Source organism: Bubalus kerabau, chromosome 11 (assembly GCF_029407905.1).
Source record: "Bubalus kerabau isolate K-KA32 ecotype Philippines breed swamp buffalo chromosome 11, PCC_UOA_SB_1v2, whole genome shotgun sequence".
In the NCBI taxonomy this organism is placed as follows: domain Eukaryota; kingdom Metazoa; phylum Chordata; class Mammalia; order Artiodactyla; family Bovidae; genus Bubalus; species Bubalus kerabau.
Genome location: NC_073634.1, coordinates 87,441,354 through 87,453,870, shown reverse-complemented (window position 1 = coordinate 87,453,870; position 12,517 = coordinate 87,441,354).

Below are 12,517 nucleotides of genomic sequence, written 5' to 3'. Positions count from 1 at the left end.
ACTGAAGAGGAACTAAAGAGCCTCTTGATGAAAGTGAAAGAGGAGAGTGAAAAAGCTGGCTTAAAATTCAACATTCAAAAAATAAAGATCATGGCATCCAGTCCCATCACTTCATGGCAAATAGATGGGGAAAGAATGGAAACAGTGAAAGCCTTTATTTTCTTGGGCTCCAAAATCACTGCAGATGGTGACTGCAATCATGAAACTAAAAGACGCTTCCCCCTTGGAAGAAAAGCTATGACCAACCTAGATAGCATATTGAAAAAGCAGAGACATTACTTTGCTGACAAATTAATCTAGTCAAAGCTGTGGCTTTTCCAGTAGTCATGTATGGATGTGAGTTGGCCCATAAAGAAAGCTGAGCACCAGAGAACTGATGCTTTTGAACTGTGGTTCTGGAGAAGACTCTTGAGAGTCACTTGGACTGCAAGGAGTCAAATCAGTCAACACTAAAGGAAATCAACCCTTAATATTCATTGGAAAGATTGATGCTGAAGCTGAAGTTCCAATAATTTGGCCACTTGATGGGAAGAACTGACTCACTGGAAAAGACCCTGATGCTAGGAAAGATTGAAGGCATGAGGACAAGGGTAAGACAGAGGATGAGATGGTTGGGTGGCATCACTGACTCGATGGACATGAGTTTGAGTGAACTCGGGAGTTGGTGATGGACAGGGAAGCCTGGTGTGCGGCAGTCCATGGGGTCACAAAGAGCTGGACACAACTGAGCAACTGAACTAAATTGAACTGATGGATAAGACATCATTCTGGGTGGGTGGGGGGCGACAAGATGGTGAACTGTAACAGCAAAATATAATTTCTAGCCTCACTGAACTTGAGCTTTAAATGAACTCTTGGCTACTCCTGAAAGAATACAGAAATTCCTACAATAGATATGTTTTTTTTCCCTCCTGGTTTCAAAGGCTTCTGCTCTTGTTAATTTGGCTGTAAAATATCCCAGGACATTTTCCCCACCATCACAGCTCCACGTATTGAGTTGACCAAGAAGTTTGCTTGGGCTTTTTTTCTGTAAGATCATCTGAAAAACCTGAACACACTTTTTGGCAAACCCAATACATGCTTTAAATAATTCAGACAGTAGCTAATATTTTATTGAGTATGTTAGAAATATTCTGTTCCATGTCCATTAGGTATATTTATACAATAAATTTCTGGAACTGCCTGGTCTTTTATAGCTAAATAAACAGAGGCATAAAGGGTTTAAGGTGTAAAGGCTTACAAGGTTTAAGCAGTGACCCTAAGCTACCAAGAAAGATGATTTTTCCACAGACCGGGGCCTGAGGCCGGGTGGGGTTGGTTCTGGGATGATTTGAGAACATTACATTTATTGTGCTCTTTGTTTTTTTATTATTATATCAACTTCACCTCAGATTATCAGGCATTATATCTTGGAAGTTGGGGGCTGCTATGGGGTATGACCTTTGGCTTAAGTCTAAAAGAGTAAGTAGTGATCAATCACTGTGAAATAGGAAATAGGATAGTTGAGATTTAAGGCAAAAATGGGTGGGTAGGAGTGATTCCTTAATGGTAAGAGCATTTTCACATAGTCTGTATTATTAATTTGCTTGCATTCTATCATCTGAAATATGTTCTAAGAAGTTAGCCCTGATATCTAGATTTAAAGCAAATTCATAGGCTTCCCAGTTTGGGACCTCAAGTTCTGATATTTAATCCAACTATTTAATTTTATTTGATTAAAATATTAGATTTTTAAGTGAAAAACACTCTCAGGAGTGCTATGTGGAATATGTTTCAGCCCAGGCAAAGCATCCCAGAGATTAAAAAATTATTGAAATTAAATGGTATATTTGAAATGAATCCTTCTCAATTAGATGTTGTTCTTTAAGTATTCAACAACAGGGAACAATGACAGAAGCAAGGAGATGAGAAATGACTTGCAGCTTTTCTGGTAGCAGCATTGAAAGCAAGTAACCTAGAGGAGGGTTCCCAGGTGGCTCAGTGGTAGAGAATCCACCTGCCAATGCAGGAGATGTGGGTTCTATCCCTGGGTCAGGAAGATCCCCTTGAAAAGGAAATGGCAGCCCACACCAGTCTTCTTGCTTGGAAAATCCCATGAACAGAGGAGCCTGGAGGGCTACAGTCCATGGGGTTGCAAAGAGTCAGACACGACTGAGCAACTGAGCACAAATATACAGATGTTATTTGTTGGGACCAAGAACTACAAAGTCAGAACAACAGTTATTTATAAAAAGAATGAACTCAGTGGGTAAGAAAGAATACAAATGCAGTGACTTCACATTTGTGATGGACACCTAGTGGGTTGCTGCTATCTTTTACTGTGGGTGGGCAGAGTCACAAAGCTTTGCCTATTGCTCCTCAGGTTTTCCCTAGGGAAGTACTGATGATGACCTGTAGGCACTGACCACCAGTGAGCCTTGTAGATACAAAACATGGTTCAGGATACACCTGATAAAAATCACCATGCTCCAAACAAATGCAGCAGGAAAAACTGCTTCTATCTAATTCTTTAGACACCACAAGATGGCTAGGTCATACTGTCTCAAATTTTTCTGCAATCTCCCAGAAAGTCTAACAAAGACATTGTAAACATAACCACTGCCTTAGAATTTTTAACAGTCTTTTAAGAAGCATTGTCTTGCCTAATATAATTAATTTTATTTTTAGGTACTTTATAAAAAGTTATGTTTTAATTTTTCTAATCATCATAAAACACTGTCAGGGAAACAGAAGTTTGGTTATTTTTTGGGGGGAGGGGGGAGTTGCCTGAACAGTAACTAACTTCACATAGAAAGTGTCAAATAAATATGTATTGCATAATGAACATTTTATAGAAAAATAAATGAAAGCTTCAAGAAGCCAGATGATATTTCCTAAGTCATATGGACACATCTTTAACCTTTTATTTTATTATATTGTTCAAATAGACATGTTTAGAATACTTTATGATAGTAGTTAAACTGACTCATCAGACTGCTACTTCCTTTATTTCTTTTAGTGTTACAAAAACATCCCCCAATTAGAAGCAAATATTCACCTATGTTATCTTTAATTAAAAAAAAATTATGAGTAGCTAAGTAGGAGCATACAAGAGTTAATATCCCAAGAAAATATAGTTTTTACTTGATTATCAGGTACAGAGAGAGTAAGAAGAGACATAAACTTTATACTTTAAAATCTGTATTTTAAAGTATAAGGACATTCTGAGCTCAACCAAGAGATCTGAGCTCCAAAGTTTTATCACTTCTTAAAAATCTTCTCCTGTTCATGAGATTGTGGTAGCGGCAGGCATTTTATACTAGCCTGGATAATTTAGTCATACCACCAGCCCCATTCACAGTCGATAAACCATAATCAGTGTTGACCACGCTAGTGCAAGCAGAGATCATTCTCCCAGAATAAAGACATTACATTTTTGTACCACGTAGGCAGCTGCGTGTCGGGCTCCCACAAACAGTCTCCAAAGACAGAGAGAATGTAGAAGAAATGAATCAGACTCTTTGAAAGACATGTATACCTGTGGCAGATTCATTTTGATATTTGGCAAATCTAATACAGTTATGTTAAGTTTAAAAATAAAATAAAATTAAAAAAAAAAAAAAAGAAGAGTAAAGAAAAATAGAGAATCCTAGTTATTGTCCTCGTTGTTGGTTCTTTACAGAACTTTCTCAGGTCAACTGGCACCTCAATCTGTTGGTCCCTTTAGCACCTACTTTTTAGAATTCCCCAATTTGTCTTAGTCCTGATTTGCCTTAGTATGTACATATTTGCAACAACTTAAATGTGAAATCTTTAAAGACAAGGAATTTGCTGGTTTTGTTCACTACCATGCCTTTTAGCATCTAAAATAATTCCTATATCTAGAAATTTCTCAGAGAATAGCTGTTGAATGAATGAATTGAAGAGCAACAAAAATAAACATCTATACAAGTGTCACAGACTTCTCCCTTATTTCAAGGGAGTTCTGGGTCTCCCCGGTGACTCAGATGGTAAAGAATCAGCCTGCAACTCAAGAGATGTAGGTTTGATCCCTGGGTTGGTAAGATCCCCTGGAGAAGGGAATGCTACCCAGTCCAGTATTCTTGCCTGGAGAATGCAATGGAAAGAGGAGCCTGGTGGGCTACAGTCCATGGGGTTGCGAAGAATCGGACATGACTGAGCAACTAATGCTTTCACTTTTTCTCTGCTTAGATGACAACAGGAAGAAGAGGAAAAAAAGTATTTAGAAACTACAGTAAAAGATAAAAGCATATGGTTCTATGAACTGTAAGGTAAACAATGAACTTTTTCAAGGTCTAAGGCAACCAGCATCGGACATTACTTCTATCACCAGTCACATCCACAACTGGGTTATTGTTTTTGTTTTGGCTCCATCCCTTCATTCTTTCTGGAGTTATTTCTCCACTGATCTCCAGTAGCATATTGGGCATCTACTGACCTGGGGAGTTCCTCTTTCAGTATCCTATCATTTTGCCTTTTCATACTGTTCATGAGGTTCTCAAGGCAAGGATACCGAAGTGGTTTGCCATTCCCTTCTCCAGTGGACCACATTCTGTCAGACCTCTCCACCATGACCTGCCCGTCTTGGGTGGCCCCACACGGCATGGCTTAGTTTCATTGAGTTAGACAAGGTTGTGGTCTGTGTGATCCGATTGGCTAGTTTTCTGTGATTATGGTTTCAGTGTGTCTGCTCCTGGTGCCCTCTTGCAACACCTACCGGTTTCTCTTAACTTGGACGTGGGGTGTCTCTTCACGGCTGCTTCAGAAAAGTGCAGCCACTGCTCCTTACCTTGGATGAGGGGTATCTCCTCACCACCGCCTCTCCTGACCTTGAACGTGGAGTAGCTCCTCTAGGCCCTCCTGCGCCTGTGCAGCCACCGCTTCTTGAATGTGGGGTTGCTCCTCCCGGCCACTGCCCCTGACCTTGGTCGCCTAGTCAAGGCTATGGTTTTTCCAGTGGTCATGTATGGATGTGAGAGTCGGACTGTGAAGAAAGCTGAGCACCAAAGAATTGATGCTTTTGAACTGTGGTGTTGGAGAAGACTCTTGAGAGTCCCTTGGACTGCACAGAGATCCAACCAGTCCATTCTGAAGATCAGCCCTGGGATTTCTTTGGAGGGAATGATGCTAAAGCTGAAACTCCAGTACTTTGGCCACCTCATGTGAAGAGTTGACTCATTGGAAAAGACTCTGATGATGGGAGGGATTGGGGGCAGGAGGAGAAGTGTATGGCAGAGGATGAGATGGCTGGATGGCATCACTGGCTCGATGGACATGAGTCTGAGTGAACTCCTGGAGTTGGTGATGGACAGGGAGGCCTGGCGTGCTGCGATTCATGGGGTCGCAAAGATTCGGACACGACTGAGCGACTGAACTGAACTGAAGCCAACCAGTGAGGGCTTCTGTGGCATTTGGGCTAAATGTTGAAGGATGTCATATAAATAAACGGTAGTGATTCAGATTGGAGAAAATCTTAAATTTAGAAAAAATTGAGATCAGGATAGAATTTTTAAAACAAAAATTAGAAAGAGGAAACAGAACATGAGGATTCCCAGAGGCACACAAAAAAGATAATGAATATATTCTGGATACTTAATAATTACCTTATGATTGACAGACTTTGCGTGGTAGTCTAAAGATGAATGAGATTAAGGAGATGGATGAGAGAACTGGGTAGGAGATCACATCACTAGATTTTATAGTCATAATTAGGAAGTTATTAGTATTCACACAAAAGCAATTGGGATCCACAGAAAATCATGCCACTCCTCACAGTAACCCTTGATCTCCCCATATTGTGAGGCATTCATTTCCTGATCACTGGACCTCTTATAAACATCTCAAAACTCCTGCCTTTGGATAAGTGAACAGCTTACATTTAAATTTTTCTCAGCCCATTATTCTCTCATGGTACATTGCCTGGCTGATCTATTTCTCTATACTATTTCAGAATTCAAATGTTAGTCATTTTTGATTTAAAGCAAAATGAAATGTTTCACTCTAGCACATGTATTTAAAACAGAAACTAAGTGTACTCTACCATTTTAAAACTGTAAAAAGAAAAATAAAAAATATATATATTTCAGCTAGAGGAACTTGATTTCTTAAGCTAAATTAAGGTTCCCACAGAGAAACTGTGCAAGGACAGAGATACTTGGGCTGAAATTGGCATGGTAGATGTATACTGTGTGTGTCATCATTTTCAAAGACACTGAAGTCACATCAGACTGCATCACATTGAGAACAAAGTCATTCTTGTAGATTGAGAAATGCTTCACGTCCACAGCTAGACTTGGAAATTTCCATAGAAGCTGGACAAAAGGAAGCAATTTGTCCTGTGTTCTAGAAAAAGAAGTACTTCTACAATCATGGTGAGTATATGTCTTATTTCAGTTTTCATACTCTATATGAGAATCCTGTAAGTGATCTATTTGCTAACACTTTTTTCACATTTCTGAGTGTTTTATTGTGATTTCTCTGTTTAAAATGGCCCCAAAGCATACTGCTGCCATGCTGTCTAATGCTCCTGAGCACAAGTAGCCTATGATGCATCTCACAGGAATAATGTATATGTGCTAGGTAAGCTTTATTCAGGCATGAGTTACAGTGTTGTGGGTTACAAGTCCATTGTTAGTAAATCAGCTTTATAATTATCTATAAACAGAAAACACATAAAGCAAGGTATATATTGATCAGTTGATGAAATGTGATCAGAGGTTTGCAAAAAACCTCAAATTCTGTATTTCTTTTAGGAATAATTGCTCAATAGTGACTAATTCAGTGTTTTCAGTGACTTTATAGGTGGAAGAATCGTTTAGAAAACACAATTATTCAGCTAACTACAGTGTACAAAATATTTACTTCCCTTACATAGTGATGCTTAATCTACCTAGTGATCCTTAATCTACACCTGAGAGTAAGATAAGGCTTTAATGCCCATTTTGCAGACACATGGATTCAGAAAGGGTCAGAAAAATGAAAAGACTTCTTTAATGATGACTCAGAGAGCAACTGACTGTGTCAGGGTTAGAAAAAACTCTAAAGCCTGTGATTTTTTCCCACTAGATTAGACTTCTCAGAACTATCAAGTGCTCCATGCTGGGCTGCTAACTGGGGCCAACTTGCTGGCGTGGAGCAACGGCAGAGCCATAGTAGTCACGAGCCAAAGACAAAAGACCAGGGCACTCAGGTTGCCAGTGGAGCTCTGTCTGTGGGTAAAACTGATGGAGAAAGAGTAGTGATAGAGACCCCAGTTCACAGGACAATAACAGCAGCGACCAAAAGAGAGAACCACCCTTTATTGGTGATCTGCTGTATAATAAGGATCCTATTTAACTCCGTACTCTTAAGTTTACTCCTATTTTACCACTTTTATCGTAAGCTGTGCTTTATTCCATGATATATTTAGTTTATTCTACATATGAAAACCATCTATTTATTTTGAACCCAAACTTATGTATATAAATGCAAAAATGCTTTTTAACCCCTAAAATGTGCCAACTTTTAATTTTTTCACAGAGCATTTTAAGGGTTTAATTCTCCAATTTCTCTAGGTTCTTTGCACCTTTGTGTCCTACATAATTTTGCTTTCTTTGTGTACTGCTAACCTTTGTTCTTTCTTTTCATTTAAGGGATCAAAAGGAGCCAACACAGACATTTAGTGTGCAATTGCAGTAATACAAGGAGAAGTTGGGTTGCTAAGTCATGTCTGACTCTTTGCGACTCCATGGACTTTAGACTGCCAGGCTCCTCTGTCCAGAGGATCTTCCTAACCCAGGATGGAACATGAGTCTCCTGCATTGCAGGCAGATTCTTTACCATTCGCGCCACCTTAGCAAAATACCCCAGTCACTAATTCAATGGTTAAATGTAGTATATAATATACATGTTCTCTTAGCTGATATCAAAAAGAAAAGGAATGTGGAATCTAGCCAAGTGCTAGATTCCACATAATATTTCACAATACTTGAGTGAGGGCTTACATAAAGTTTGAAAGACCGACAGTCATCCTTTTAATCCACTCAGTATCTCCCTAAGCTAAGATCCAGGGTGTTCTTTCCTTCTTCAAACAGTAGCCCATCTTAGGAAAAGGACAATATTGAAACTGCTGTTACAAGCATTTAAAAAGGCAATAATAGCTGTTGTAGTGGATATGTGAATGTGTGCTATGCATTAGATACAAGTTTTGCAAGCCACCATGTGTTCATAATGAAAGAGCATGGACCATGGTAATACGAGTTTGAAATACCCCTGAGCCACTGGCAAGCTCTGTGTCCTTGGTCATAGCATTACTCACTGAACCTGTTTCCTCACTTTAACATGAGGATGCACACTTTGCTGTGTCAGTATCTGCATATACATGTGTGTGCATGCCCAGATATCTGGAGTTTAAATGCAATTAAATTACTGACTGCACAGGAAAACATCTAGCAGTAGGTCTGGCCCACAGTACTTGCTCACAAGTCAGGTGAATCTTAATGACCAGCTTTTCAGTCCCACTGAAAAAGTCAAGAACTTCTTGCAAGTAATTAATTCTGTCTTCTAAGATAACCACTGTTTGGCAATGCAGTAGGAACTCCCAGTAGAAGCAACCTTGCTCTCATTGCATCTGCTCCAGAGAAATAAAAAAATAATTACCTTTTTTATTTGGAGATTTGATTGATTCAGCAACCTTCCCCATGGCTGTGGGGAGATAAACTGGGCCAAGGAGAATAACCTGGGTTTTATTTTGCCTTGATTGCTACTATTGCAGGGAAAATTTGAGTTCAGGATGCTGTGTACCACAGCTGATTTAGGAGAAGACCTTGAGCCCAACAACTCTCAGATATCTTGATGACAGAAAAAGGGTGGGGGGCTCCCACTCCATGTTCAAAAATATGATGAGGATGTAACACACTCCACTGCCAAAGCAGCTTTCTATGAATACAAGCAGAAAGCCAGCGTAAGAGTCAGTGTCATTGCCGAAGGAGAAGAATCATGACAAAAGCAAGCATAACTTCCCTAACAGGTACTTCTCTGCCTGAGGTGAGGGAAAATATGTATCAATATGTTGTTTCTTCTTGTTGTGTAGTCGCTCAATTGTGTCCAACTCTTTTGTGACCCCATGGACTGTAGCTTGGCACAGTCCTCTGTCCATGGGATTTCCCAGGCAAGAATACTGGAGCGGGTTGCCATTTCCTATTCAAGGGGATCTTCCAGACACAGGGATAGAACCTGAGTATCCTGCATTGTTAGGCAGATTCTTTACTACTGAGCCACAGTAGTATAGAAAGAGTCACTACTGTGTGTATACACACACACACACACACACACACACCAGAGAAGGCAATGGCACCCCACTCCAGTACTCTTGCCTGGAAAATCCCACGGATGGAGGAGCCTGGCAGGCTGCAGTCCATGGGGTCTCTAGAGTCAGACATGACTGAGCGACTTCACTTTCACTTTTCACTTTCATGCATTGGAGAAGGAAATGGCAACCCACTCCAGTGTTCTTGCCTGGAGAATCCCAGGGACGGGGAAGCCTGGTGGGCTGCCGTCTATGGGGTCGCACAGAGTCGGACACGACTGAAGTGACTTAGCAGCAGCATACACACACACGCATATATGGGCTTCCGTGGTGGCTCAGATGTTAAAGAATCTGCCTGCAATGTGGGAGACCTGGGTTCGATCCCTGGGTTGGGAAGATCCCCTGGAGAAGGGCATGGCAACCCACTGCAGTATTCTTGTCTGGAGAATCCCATGGACAGAGGAGCCTGGTGGGCTACAGTCCATGGGGTGACAAAGGGTAGGACATGATTGAGTGACTAAGCACACACACATATTATATACTATATATATCTGTACTATATATTATATGCACTATATATATTATACTGACAAGTATAGTTAAAACAGTTATTTCATCAGTTTTTATTGATTGAAATAAAATTTTTAATATTAATAGCATCTCTTTGTTTAAAAATATATGCATCTCTTAGTGAAATGGTGGTGATAAGACTGACTAAAATTATCAGTTGGAAAGTAACACTAAAAATAGCCTTTACCCACATATGTTTGGAGTGGATTTTTTGAATATCAAACTAATTCTTCAATCAATCCTCAAGCTCTCATTAATTTGGCTAGTGTCATAATTTAAAAGATACTTAATTTGAAAACTGTCTAAGTTCTATAAACATTAATTAGGTAAATAGGGAAGGCAGAAGAATAGTGAAATGCTTTGGAGAAGGAAACGGCAACCCACTCCAGTATTCATGCCTGGAAAATCCCATGGACCGAAGAGCCTGGTGGGCTAAAATCCATGACATCGCAAAGAGTCGGACATGACTGAGCGACTTCTGTGTGTGTGTGTGTGTGTGTGTGTGTGTGTGTGTGTTGGGCAAGGGGACTCAGGAAGCTTAGTAAATGTTGGTGAGGTATAGTGAGAGTGGTGCTACAATTTAGAGCTTCTACTTACTTATCCTAACCATTATACACCTGCTGTCTGATGTTTTGCAAATCGTGTTATGCTCCTGAGTTTCAGTCTCCTACTTACAAAATTGTGATGACAAATAGCTCTATCCCTTAAAAGTTTCTAGAAAATTACATGAGATTGTGAGCATAATATGTACTGTAGATTATTTTAAAGCACTGCAAAAATGTTCAGTTACCATTAACAGCATTGCCTAAAAATATAAGTAGTTTATTAAGGAGTAAATAAGTCATATGAAACATAATGTGTGCCCCATAGCAAGTCCTCAGTTATGGTGGCTGATGAACAAGCTGTGCAGATAAAACTGAAGAGAGAATGCCACCTACAAATTGTATGGAGCTCAACACACTCTTTCTTTAACTTTTTGGTCCCTCATTTGCTAACTGTTGAATGACGATCAACCCAAACAGTATATATAAACAAACTTGCATGTCTAAATAAGCAATAATATAGTAGATGGTACTGACTATCGTGATATTTATTTAATATTAGTAGAAGTAATATTATAAGTAGAAATAATAACACAAGTATTGTGCGAAGTATATCTAATGAATACCTTTTGTTTTAATTTTATTGAGGCAACATTGGTTTATAGCAATATATCAGTTTCACGTCTACAACCTTATGCTTCTACTTCTCTATACACTATAGTATGTATACCACCAAACATTTAGTTTCCAGCCTTCACCATATAGTTGATTCCTTATACTCATTGTTGCCTTCCCTCCTGCTCCTTCCCTTCTGGTAACCATCATTCTGTCCTCGGTGTCTATGTTCATTTATTTATTTTGGTCGTCTGCCTTTTATATCCCACATAAAAATGAAATCATGTGGTATTTTTCTTTCTCCATCTGACTTATATCACTTTGAAAAATACTTGCAAGGTCCATCCATATTATTGCAAATGGCAAATTTCAACTTTGTTATGGTTGAGAAGTTTTCCATTGTGTGTGTTTGTGTGTGTGTGTGCAACATCTTTGTTTATTCATCCATTCAATTATATGATAAGCAAAAGTATCAAAGTATGTATATCACATGGCATTCACTACTTTGGATGATATCTTTGTAATTTCCCTCAAGGATTAAGAACTGCCTAGATAGATTCTTCTTCAGTGTTTATTATAGGGACTTCCCTATAGCTCAGATGGTAAAGAATCTGCCTTCAATGCAGGAGATGAAGCTTTGATCCCTGGGTCAGGAAGATCCTCTGGAGAAGGGAATGGCAATCCACTCTAGTATTCTTGCCTGGAGAATCATCATGGTCAAAGGAGTCTGGTGGGCTACAGTCCATGGGTTCACAAAGAGTCGGACAAGACTGAGTTTTTATTATATTAGAGTTTATTTAGATTCATTTTTAAAGAAATGAGACAATTGTAATCCACTCCAGGAAGACTTCTTTCAGTTCACGTTCTGATTTAGGAGTCCCTCTCCTATGCTCATTTTTATTTTAGCCCTTTGTACCTTCAGTTCAGTTCAGTTGCTCAGTTGTATGCAACTCTGCAACCCCATGAATCACAGCACTTCAGGCCTCCATGTCCATCACCAACTCCCGGAGTTCACCCAGACTCATGTCCATCAGGTCGGTGATGCCATCCAGCCATCTCATCCTCTGCCATCCACTTCTCCTCCTGCCCCCAATCCCTCCCAACATCAGGGTCTTTTCAAATGAGTCAACTCTTCGCATGAGGTGGCCAAAGTATTGGAGTTTCAGCTTCAGCGTCAGTCCTTCCAATGAACACCCAGGACTGATCTCCTTTAGGATGGACTGGTTGGACCTTATATGGCAATCAAATATTTTAGCCTATCTAACCGTAATTTGAGTGAGAGCAAAAATGAGATGGCAAAACAATAGCAAGTATGCATTAAGCCATTGATGATTCTGCATATAAAAACAAACATTTAATTTATTAAAATAAATTAATATATTCATAGCAAACATATCCTGAGCTTAATTTTGTTTACTTTTGTTTGCTTTGTTGTTTTAATTTGTTAAACCAAATGAATACATTCATTGGTATTTTGCATCTATAAAAGTTTGCTTCTTGATTA